General features: G+C 37.5%; 1 pseudogene; it reads right to left on the reverse strand.

Moving 5' to 3' along the window:
• Positions 1-8,683: 8,683 nt before the first annotated feature.
• Positions 8,684-9,364, reverse strand: LOC118590857 (annotated as a pseudogene).
• Positions 9,365-11,261: the final 1,897 nt, after the last annotated feature.

An 11,261-nucleotide genomic window follows, 5' to 3' on the forward strand; every position in this document is an offset into this window, starting at 1 on the left:
CTCATGGCTTACCAGTACCTTACCTCTTTCTTCTCATGGTGGCAGCTTGCAATATCTCTCCCTCTGCCTTCCTGTTCCCAGAATTCTCTTCTCTACTTGTCCCGCCTATACTTCCTGCCTGGCATTTTATTTACACAGAGCGATATCCACAGCACTTCCCCTTTTCTTTTTTCTTTTCTTTTCTTTTTTTTTTTTCAGAGAGGAAAGAAAGCAGAAGCAGTGAAGTGTAAGGCTCTCAGCTATTGCTCTGACCTCTTGGTTTTTAACTCTGCAACTGGCTCTGTTTCTTATTTAACAAGATGGTTACATCTACATTCTCCCCAGCCCCTCCTCTCTATTCCCATCTCCTCTAGGGCCAAGACTCCCCTGGGGATTCATTTAAACCTGGTGGATTCAGTACAGGCAGGTCCAGTCCCCTCTTTCCAGGCTGAGCAAAGTGACCCTGTGTAATCCCAAGGTTCCAAACAGCCAGCTTATGCACTAAGGACAGGTCAAGGTCCCACAGCCTTGGTGCCTTCCAAACAGTTCAAGCTATTCAATTGTCTCACTTATCCAGAGGTCCTGCCTCAGCTGGGAGCTCCACAGCCTTTGGTTCATAATTCATGTGCTTCAATTTGTTTGGCTATTTGTCCCTGTGATTTTCCAATCTTTGTCTCAAAAATTCACACTCTTACAGTCCCTCCTCTTTCTCGACAGTTGGACTCCTGGAGCTCCACCTGGGGCCTGACAGAGATTCTCTGCATCCACTTCCATCAGTTATTGGATGAGAGTTCCAGCACAACCATTAGGGTGTTTGGCCATCTGATCACCAGACTAGGTTAGATCAGGCTTTCTCTCCACCATTGCCAGCAGTTCACATGAGAACAGGAATAGGCAGAGTGTGAGAGAGATCCCCAGAAATCCACAAAGTTACATCCTCTGTAGACTGTAAATGTAATTCTTAACTGATAATTTTCTTAATGCACATAATTTTACTATGTTTCACTAAAACCTTTCTTTTTATTTAAACAAAAAGAAGAAAATGTAGAATATTCCTTTACAATGTGTGAAGATGTATCACGGTGATTGGTTCAATAAAAAGCTTTTTTAAAAAAGCAGCTAGGCAGGAGGTCTAGCGGGGGATTCTGGACAGAGCAAGCTTTACGAAGAAGAAAGGTAGAGCTGGCAGCAGATCCAGAGGAAACAGACATGCACAAGGAGAGGAAAAATCCAAGAGTCATGTGGCAACATGTAGATGAGTAGAAATGGGCTAATACAAGTAAGAAAAGCTAGCAGAACAAGTCTATGCTGTAGACTTAGGCTTATACACATAATTAATAAATCTCTGCGTCATTTTCTGTGAGCTGATTGCCCAAAGGAAAGTTTGACCACATAGTGGCTCATAGCAGCTGAAGTGACCCTGTATGGCTCTGAGCCAGGTCCTCTACATATATTTCATGGGTGTGTGGCTTGGTGTTCCTATGAGACTCTTAACAGTGGGAGTGGAGGTGACTCTGACTCTTTTGCCTGCTCTTGGCCTCCTTTTCCTCCTACTGGGTTGCCTTGCCATACGTGATATGAGGTTTTGTGCCTAGTCTTATTGTAACTTCTTAGGCCATGGAAGGCCTGCTCTTTTTTGAAGGGCAAAGGAGGAGTTGTGGATCTGGAAGAGAAAATGAGGGGACTGGGAGGACTGAAGGAAGCCCAAACTGCAGTTGGAAAATAATGTATGAGAGAAGAAATAAAAAAAAAATCAAATTCATAGTGAATTTGAAGTAGTTCTTTGAAGTTTTTAAACATCTTGCTTTATATGAGAACTTCAATGAAGTTTGTTGTGAGTACTGGACACACCAAAACATTAAGTAACCCCATGATATTTGCTAGAAACAGATTTTTAAAAACTGAACATTAGAAATTACAGTGCGATTATTGTATATACAAATAATTCTACTGTTAAAAACGTAAGGGTATAGTCATAAAAAACAAAGGATTCCAATTTTTTCCACCATTCCTATATATGAACCAAATTACGATATTTCAAAACTGGAAACCAGATGGTGGTGTCACAAGACTTTAATCCCAGTACTTGGGGGACAGAGCCAGGCCGATCTTTGTGAGTTCAATGCCAGCCTGGTGTACAAAGGAATTCCAGGAAAGGTGCAAAGCTACACAGAGAAACCCTGTCTTGAAAAAGCAACAACAACAAAAAAAAGCCTGGAAATTTTATGTTTGATATTAACTGTTTTTTGACTTCCTGATTTGAATGTCATTGAAATGTCTAACAATTTCTATTGTATTTTCATGGGCATATAGATATGTGAATATTTTCATGCATACATGGAGGTAAGCATATGTACATGTAGACTCAAAGTAAACCTTGGTTTCATTTCATAGAAGCCTTCAACACTGTTTTAATAGACAGTTTTGAGCCACTGTGGAATTGAAACTATATCCCTTGGTAGTCTCATTAGTGTTTTCTAAATCTCTTACCTTTACTGTGAAATTTTTAGTATTCCAACCTATATTTGTGTCATTTAAAATCTTTTCTAACATTTGTTTTTTTCTTTTTATCTCCTATATTTTATACAGTCATTTATATTTTGATTATTTCTTATATTGTGTCATATATTTTGCATTGCATTTCTTTCTTTTTTTTTGTTATTTTCCTGACAGGGTTTTTATGTGTAGTTTTGGTGCCTGTCTTGGATCTCGCATGGTAGACCAGGCTGGCCTCAAACTCACAGAGATCCACCTGGTTCTGCCTCCCAAGTGTTGGGATTAAAGGCATGTGCCACCATTGCCTGGCTTCATTGTATTTCTTATGAGTATCTTCTATTATATTGGGTTTTTCATTTATTATTTCTTATAATTGAGGGTATTCTTTAGACCCTTTTTAGTGCTATATTTATTGGTTAGTCTTCACTTTGGAAGCATGTCTATTTTTAACACTACACTGATTATTCTGGGTATTAATTACTCGTACTTAAATATTAAACTTCTATTAATTTATGACAATTTTGGAATGCATTAGATTTCTTGCATTATAAAGTCCTTTTTCCAGTACATTCATAGATAATATTTTACTTTATTTTTTAAAGATGGATGTATGTACATGTGCTTACAAGCACCATAATGGAGCTTTGGATCCCATGGATTTGGAGTTACAGTGATCTGTGAACTACCTGACATAGATGCTGTAACACCTGTCCCCTGAGCCACTTCTTCATATCTATATCTATCTATATCTATTTCTATATCTATATCTATATCTATAGATATCTGTGTGTGTGTGTGTATGTGTATGTGTGTGTGTGTGTGTGTGTGTGTGTGTGTGTGAGAGAGAGAGAGAGAGAGAGAGAGAGAGAGAGAGAGAGAGAGAGAAAGAGGGAGAAATTTGTATTCATTGAAAGATCCTTCTGATCCATCTTCCCTTTGACCTTTCAGGACATGCAGGAAGCTCAGCACAGGTGACACAATGGCAAAGACCGTCACCTACATGCCGTTCCTGGGAAGGTCACTCTGAAAGCAGTATTAGTGGAATATGGTGGCCCTCACTTAGTCAGTAATAATGCAATCAACAGGACTTAATAGATTATGCAAACTAAACCACTTGAGGAAAGTAAACTGTAGTTAAATTGCAAAAAAAATTGCATATATTTTCCATAATTGTTTAAAAATGAAGAAAAAGTGTGCTTATTTTTTTAATTTAATTAATTAATTAAATTTACATCCCGACCTCAATTTCTGCTCCTTTCTCTCCACTCATTCCCTACCCCATCCAACCCCCACTCTATCCATTCCTTCTCTTTTTTTTTTGTTCAGAAAATGACAGAACAAACCCTGAGTATCAGCAAAGCATGGCATATCAAGTTAGTAGGACTGAGCTCTTCTTATGTTAAAGCTCAACAAGGCAATTTACAATGAGTAATAAGTTCCCAGGAGCCATCCAAAGCAATAGGCATATCTCCTGGTCTCATTGTTAGGAGTCTCACAAGTAGACAAAGCTGCACAACTGTTACATGTTCGTGGAGTGATTAGGTCAGTCCTCTATAGGATCCCTGGTTGTTGATTCAGTCTGTGAATTCTTTGAGCCAGTTCAGCTCTTTCCATGGGTTTTCTTGTGATGTTCTTGATGCCTCTCATTTCTATAATCCTTCCTCCCTGTTTTCATCATGATTTCCCAAAATTTGCTTAATGTTTGGCTGTGAGTCTCTGCATCTGTTTCCATTAGTTATTCAATGAAGGTTCTCTAATGACAATTGAGGTAGTCATCAATCTGATCAAAAGAGAGGGCCAGTTCAAGTTATATAGCCACTTTTGCTTAGAGTCTTAGATGGAAGTCATTCTTATAGTTTTGTGGGAGTTTCTACCTGGCCTTGAAATGTCCCCCCTTTTCCAGTCATCTCTTTCAGTATCCCCCCCCTCTACCCACTCTTCAGTCTACCCATCAAATTTTCATCTCCACACATCCCCAGTGATCTCTTCATTTTCCCCTTCCCAATGAGATCTATGCACTCCCCCTTATTCCTTGCTACATATCCTCTCTGAGTATGTGGATTGTAGAATGCTTATCCTGTACTTTATAGCTAAAATCCACTTATGAATAAGTACACACCATATTTGTATTTCTTAGATTGTGTTAACTCACTTGGGGTGGTTTTTTCCTGTCTCCATCCATTTGCATTCAAATTTCATGTTGTCATTTTTTATAACAGCTGAATAATAGTTCACTGTGTAAATATATCACATTTTCTTTATCCATTCTTCAGTTGAGGGACATATAGGTTGTTTCCAGGTTCTGGCTACTACAAAGAAAGCTGCTATGAACATAGTTGAACAAGTGTCCTTGTGGTGTGATTGAGCACCCTTTGAGTGTATGCACAAGAGTGGTATAGCTGGGTCTTGAGGTAGATTGGTTTTCAATTTTATGAGAAACTTCCATATTGATTTCAAAAGTGTCTGTCCAAGTTTTCAATGTCCCAGCAATAAAACAGTGTTCCTCAAGTTATCCCATAAAATAGGAACAGAAAAAACATTGCCAAATTCTTTTAATGAGGCCATAGCCAAACTAATACCTAAATCACACTAAGAGTCAACAAAGAAAGAAAATTGCAGATCAATTTCACTCATGAACACTGACGCAAAAATATTCAGTAAAATACTAGCAAACCAAATGCACAATCATCCACCATGATTCAATCCAGAGATGCAGTGATGGTTCAGTCTGTTGAGGTTATCCACCATATAAACAAACTGAAAGAAAAAAACCACATGACCATCTCATTAGATGCTGAAAAGCCTTTGAGAAAATCTAACACCCATTCATGATAAAAGTCTTGGAGAAAACAGGGATTACAAAGAACAGACATAAATATTACAAAAGCAACATACAGCAAGCAGACAGCAAACATGAAATCAAATGGAGAGTGTTGTCAGATGTTTCTTTTCCAACCACCAGTTCCCATGTAACCAACATGGAGACTTAATACTAATTACAAATGCTCAGCCAATAGCTCACACCTGTTACTATCTAACTCTTACATTTAAATTAATCCATATTTCTGATCTATACTTTGCCATGTGTCTTGGTACCTTTTCTCAGCATGGCATGCTCATCTTGCTTCTCTCTGCATCTTCTTGTGACTCCACTGCCTCCACTCTTCTTACTCCCAGCATTCTCATTTTGTCTCTCTGGTCTGACCTTATCTTGTTCAGCTATTGACCAGTCAGCTTCTTTATTAAACCAATCACAGTGATATTCATTCACACAGTGGAAAGAAATATTTCACATGAGAGAATCTCAAAACAATTACACTAAAATCAAGAACAAGACAAAGCTGTCTGATCTCTACATATTTATTCAATGTAGTACTTGAAATTCCAGCTAGAGCAATAAGACAACAAAAGAAGACCAAAGGGATACAAACTGGAAAAGAAGATGTCAAAATATCATTGTTTTCAGATAACAAGATAGCATACATAAGCAACCTCAAAATTTCTACCAGGAAACTTCTATAGCTAATAAGCACCTTTAGTGAACTGGCTGGATCTAAGATTAACTAAAAACAATCAGTATTCCTGTTATATACAAATGATAAAAGTGCTCAGAATTAAAACAACACCCTTCACAATAACTGCAAACAAACAATATAAAATATCTTGAGGTAATTCTAACAAAGCAAGTGAAAGACCTATATGACAAAATCTTCAAGTTTTTGAAGAAAGAAATTGGAGAAGATATGAGAAAATGGAAAGATCTCTAAGACTCATGGATCAGTAGATATGTACAGTAAAAATGGGCATCTTACCAAAAGAAGTCTATAGATTCAATGCAATCCTTATCAAAATTCCAACACAATTCTTTACAGACCTCAAAGTAACAAATCTCAACTTTATCTTTAAACAAAAATCTCGGTAAACAATCCTGTATAATAAAATTCTTCCAGAGGTATCACCATCCCTGATCTCAAGCTCTACTTCAGAGCTATAGTAATAATAAAATTAATAATAATAATAATAATAATAATAATAATAATAATAATAATGAAGCATGGTACTGGCATAAAGAAAAACAGGTGGATCAATGGAATTGAATTGATGACCCAGATATAAATCCACACACCTATGGATACCTGATATTTGACAAAGTGAAAATTATTCAATGGAAAAAAGAAAGCATCTTCAATAACTGGTGCTAGCATAACTGGATATCAGCATATAAATGAGTACAAATATTTCCATATCTATCTCCCTAAATGAAACTCAAGTCCAAGTAGATCAAAGATCTCAACAAAAATCCAGTTACACTGAACCTGGCAGTAGAAAAAGTGTGGAAAATATATGTAATAAGGCAAGAAATATGAATCATTTTCTTGTTTATTATCATTTGAATATTTTTGTGAAGGTATTTATTATTTAGGCATTGTACTAGATTTTTTGATATGACAAAACATCATAATCAAGGCAATTTACATAAGACAGAGTTTGTTTGGGCTATAGTTCCAGGGGATTAGATCCCTTGATGGCTAAGCAGAGGCAGACAGTAGAATACATGTTGGGCTTCAGCAGCATACAGGAGTGCATATCTTGGACCACAAGCACAAAGCAGATTTAACAAACTGGAAATAGTGTGAGTATTGGCACTCTGGAAACCCCAATGTTGTATTTCTTTCAGAAAAGCTTCTCCTGTTAAATTACTACCAATTGGGGAGTAAGTGTCCAAATGCCTGAGACTGAGACATGTTGGACCTCTCATTAATTGCTCATTGAATAAGGTGCTACTGTTTTCTATATTTAGTTTCATTTACCATTATAAGATCAATTTTTCCATTTAAATATTAGAAGCACAATTGCTATGATAATTACCTTTATTTTATGAATCTTGTGACAATGTAGAGCAAATAAATTAGTTACAAATTCACCAAATGTTAGTTAAGTAAATTCATTTATCCCTTATAATCCACACCTCACTGTGGTAGGAGATCAGTGGCTTACTGAGGAACACATTCAGTGAACAGCATATGAGGAGTCTAGGAACCCCTATTTTAGCTTCTCTTGTAAATAGTTGTCCACAACTTTGGGGATGCCTGAGAGCATATTTTGCAAGTCTTATTATGGCAGCGGGTCACAGCCCATTCTTTCAACAGCTCAGCCTGCAGAACAATCAAGAAATATTTGGGTCTGTTAATTAACATTGATTTGAGAATTGAACTAGATTCATTCTGATAACGACATTGAATTGCTAATCTAAATATATCTAGGGCTGAATGTGATGAGTTCAATACTCCTTCTTAGTTATTTTCAACTTTATATTCAAAGATAAATTGACTTGATATATGAATCCTAAAGGTAAAGAAAAACACTGATTTCTGTAAAAGCTGCCGACAGTAAGGTGGCCAGAAAACAATGAAACCATTGCCAGATGCATCCTTGCTCTGAATCAGAATCAGTGGAGCTGCTTTTAGTACTGTTTTCTCCCCTGTGACTTCCCAAGCTCTTTATAGCTTCTCTGTAAAGTCATGCTTCGAATAGATAGATCATTGACATAATTCAAACTCTTTTCATATACAAAAACATGACAAAATGGGCAACTTTTGAATTTTTTAATTACTTCAACAACTTTAACTTGATAACAATATTGATCACAGGAGAATTGTGGGTAGGTATTTGGATTATATCTGGCATTCCTACATACTACAACAATAAACATTGTTATTAGTACAGTGAAATTTTTCTGATCTAAAAGAAAATCTTTAATGTAATCTTGCAAAGAAGCTTATGTGTCTCAAATTAAGGCTTGCTAAAGATCTATGTTAAAACAAACACACTATTTTTTCCACATAAATCTTTTTTTAATAAATAAGGAATATTTGTATCTTATATTTTAAATCACATTTGCAGATAAGGAAAACTAGACCCAAACAGTAACAGCTGTGGGATAATTCCTTTATACACTAGTTTAATAAAATACTTATTGGGCAGTAGCCAGACAGGAAGTATAGGCAGGATAGTATACAGCTCTGGTATCAGATGAGCTGGCGCTGGGTTCTTGCCCATACCAAGTGACCTTTCTGATGATTTTGGACCAAGGGTATTAACTGCTGAGGGTATCCACTGATTATCAGGATTAGAACAGAGAGAAAAAGCCACACAGATATCTGCTTCTTCAAGAGTATAACCTCAGAAGAACAGCACCTCCCCACACTCAGTCTAGACACTTCCTATTATCATTTGCAACAAACAAGTCTCCCCAGAGGTCCAGCATAATCTGTTGGGCTATGACAATTGGCTGGCCTTCCAGAGTGTTCAGAACCATTATCTTGTGATCCCCATTATAGATTTGAACTCCACCAACTATCTCCTCAGGCATGCAAGCCTCCCTGTCAATTTGCACACCAACATCTTTTTTGGTGGCAATTATATACATAGGGATTGCTTTTTGTACTGTGGCCTTTACCAAAAGGAAATTTTGTTTATTGTAATGCACAGTCATTCAAGGCTCTAACAGCTGGTACAAGCCCTGAAGGACCAGCCAACCCAGTTGTACTTGGTACCTGGTTGTATCTTTTACCACCTTGCTGAGTCTCTGCTTTGCCTCATTGAGCAGATCAGTGATGAGGTCATCTTTTGCTCTGAGAACTTTAAGCCTTGCTTGATTGATCAGAATGGACATTTGAATTTTCTTATGCTGCTCTATCTGCTTTTCTTTTTTCTCATAATATTCCAGAATTTTAAGTCTTTGGGTTTGCACATGACAACCTTTCTCAATGTTTAACTCTTCTTCTGTCTTTGCATCTATTTCTTCTGCTTTCTCATTGGCCTCTTGTTCACTGAAAGCCATCATGTGTTTAATCTGCTTCTGCCCATCTGCACAGAGGAGCAGCATGGTGAAGGCAAAGTTTGGACAAGGGACCATCTTCAGTCCAGGCTTTAAATTGCCACAGAGCAAACCCAATAGGAAAGCTTAATGCAGGACTCAGCTTGCTTTATTTTTTAACCCTGCTTTCTGATTCCTGCCAGGTCTTACACATTCTAAACAAGTGTTCTACCCCCAAGCTATAGTCCTGCCTCAGAGATTTTGGTTTCCAAGAATGTCTGTGGGATGAAAGGAAAGCACTGAAAGCTATTGGGGTGAGCTTTTCCAAACAATAAACAAACACATTCTTAATTCAACATTTTTTGTGTAAACCTAATAGGAAATGTCTTAACAATTATTGCAATGTGGAATTATTTTGTTGTAAATGTATTGTTGACATTATATAACATTAAGCATTTAGAAATAAATTATAAAATTATAGAAAATATGAACTGTAGATTCTTTTGAATTCTGCAGAAAAGGCTAACTAAATCTCATTTTTTCCTACTTTTCTTACTTCCTCACTTTTTTTTTGATGTTCATTTGCTACCTATAAAATTGAAGAATTTTAAAGTTTAAATGGGGAGATAATCTCATATGAAGTAATAATTTTTGTTATAAAATTTATCTTTATATGGGCCTTTTGAGTGTGGCAAACTTATTCTAGTTCCTTTTGAATAAAGAACTAAGTGTCATAGTGGATGAGCCACTTCCTGAAGGGCACTCATCAACTAAACATCAGAATTGAGGCTGTGCCTGTTTTTTTGAAGGGGTTGAACAGGCCTGAGCATGGCAAACGTTGCACACAGGTTTTGAACTTTTACCCCTTTTCCTCTCCCAGGCTAAAAACTGTTATATTCCTAAAGCTAGACCTCAAGGACAATCCCCTTATTTGTCCACTGACTCATTCCTGAGACAAAACACCAAGGTCCAACAGTCAAAATTCATTATATGGCTAATATGTACAATCAGAGTTTACCAACTCCTCCCTAGCACAGACTCCTCCCTTTCCCTTTAAAAGCCCTTTCCTGCAGAAGCATCCTTTCTTGTTCTTGCTTCTCTTCTTCTCTTTCTTTCTTGCTTGCTTTCCTGCTGCTGCTGCTGCTGTCTTTTGCAGCCCTATCCCCACTCTTGTTTCCCCTCAGAGTAATAACTATCCTCTGTGCTAAGAGTTTGGTGTCTGTGTATGTCCTCATTGATTCCAGAAGACAAATTCCCTTTCAGGTTCTGTGGTTCTGTGATTCAGATAATGACTCAGAATGTTCTACAGAACCCCAAATCCACTTGTAGAATTTTCTGGATGGATGATTCACTTCATCCAGCAGCAGCCAATTAATGAGTTTTCCCTTACTACCCATCCTAAATATTTCCCAAGAATGTTGTATGTCCAGCATCCCTGGTCAGTTCTGTGGAAATGAGGAAAATGTACTCCAGCACAGCCTTCGGTAGCCATGATGGGCTCTCTTGGATGTATGTTCTTTTCAGCTTGGCTTGATCGACAGTTTTCCTTTCACTTTTGGTGGCCACTTTGCTGTAATCTCATGTCCATTCCTAACTGTCTATGGTAGTTGAAAAAAATATCTTCCATAGGCTTATAGGGAGGGGGACTATTAGGAGGTACAGTCTTCTTGGAATAGGTATGGCTTTGTGAGAGGAAGTATATCACTGTGGAGGCAGACTTTGAGGTCTCATATGTGCTCAAGCTGTGCCCAGTGTGATGGTCCTCTGTTGCCTGCAGATCAAGATGTAGAACTCTTATCTCCTCCTCTAGCACCATATCTGTCTACATGCTGCCATGTTTCCTGCCATACGATAATTGACTAAACTTCTGAAACTGTAAGGCAGCCGCAATTAGAAGTTTTCCTTTATAAGAGTTGCCATAGCCATCTCTTCACAGCACTAAAACCCTAACTAAGGCAGAAGTTGG

Source organism: Onychomys torridus, chromosome 9 (genome assembly GCF_903995425.1).
Source record: "Onychomys torridus chromosome 9, mOncTor1.1, whole genome shotgun sequence".
Classification (NCBI taxonomy): Eukaryota; Metazoa; Chordata; class Mammalia; order Rodentia; family Cricetidae; genus Onychomys; species Onychomys torridus.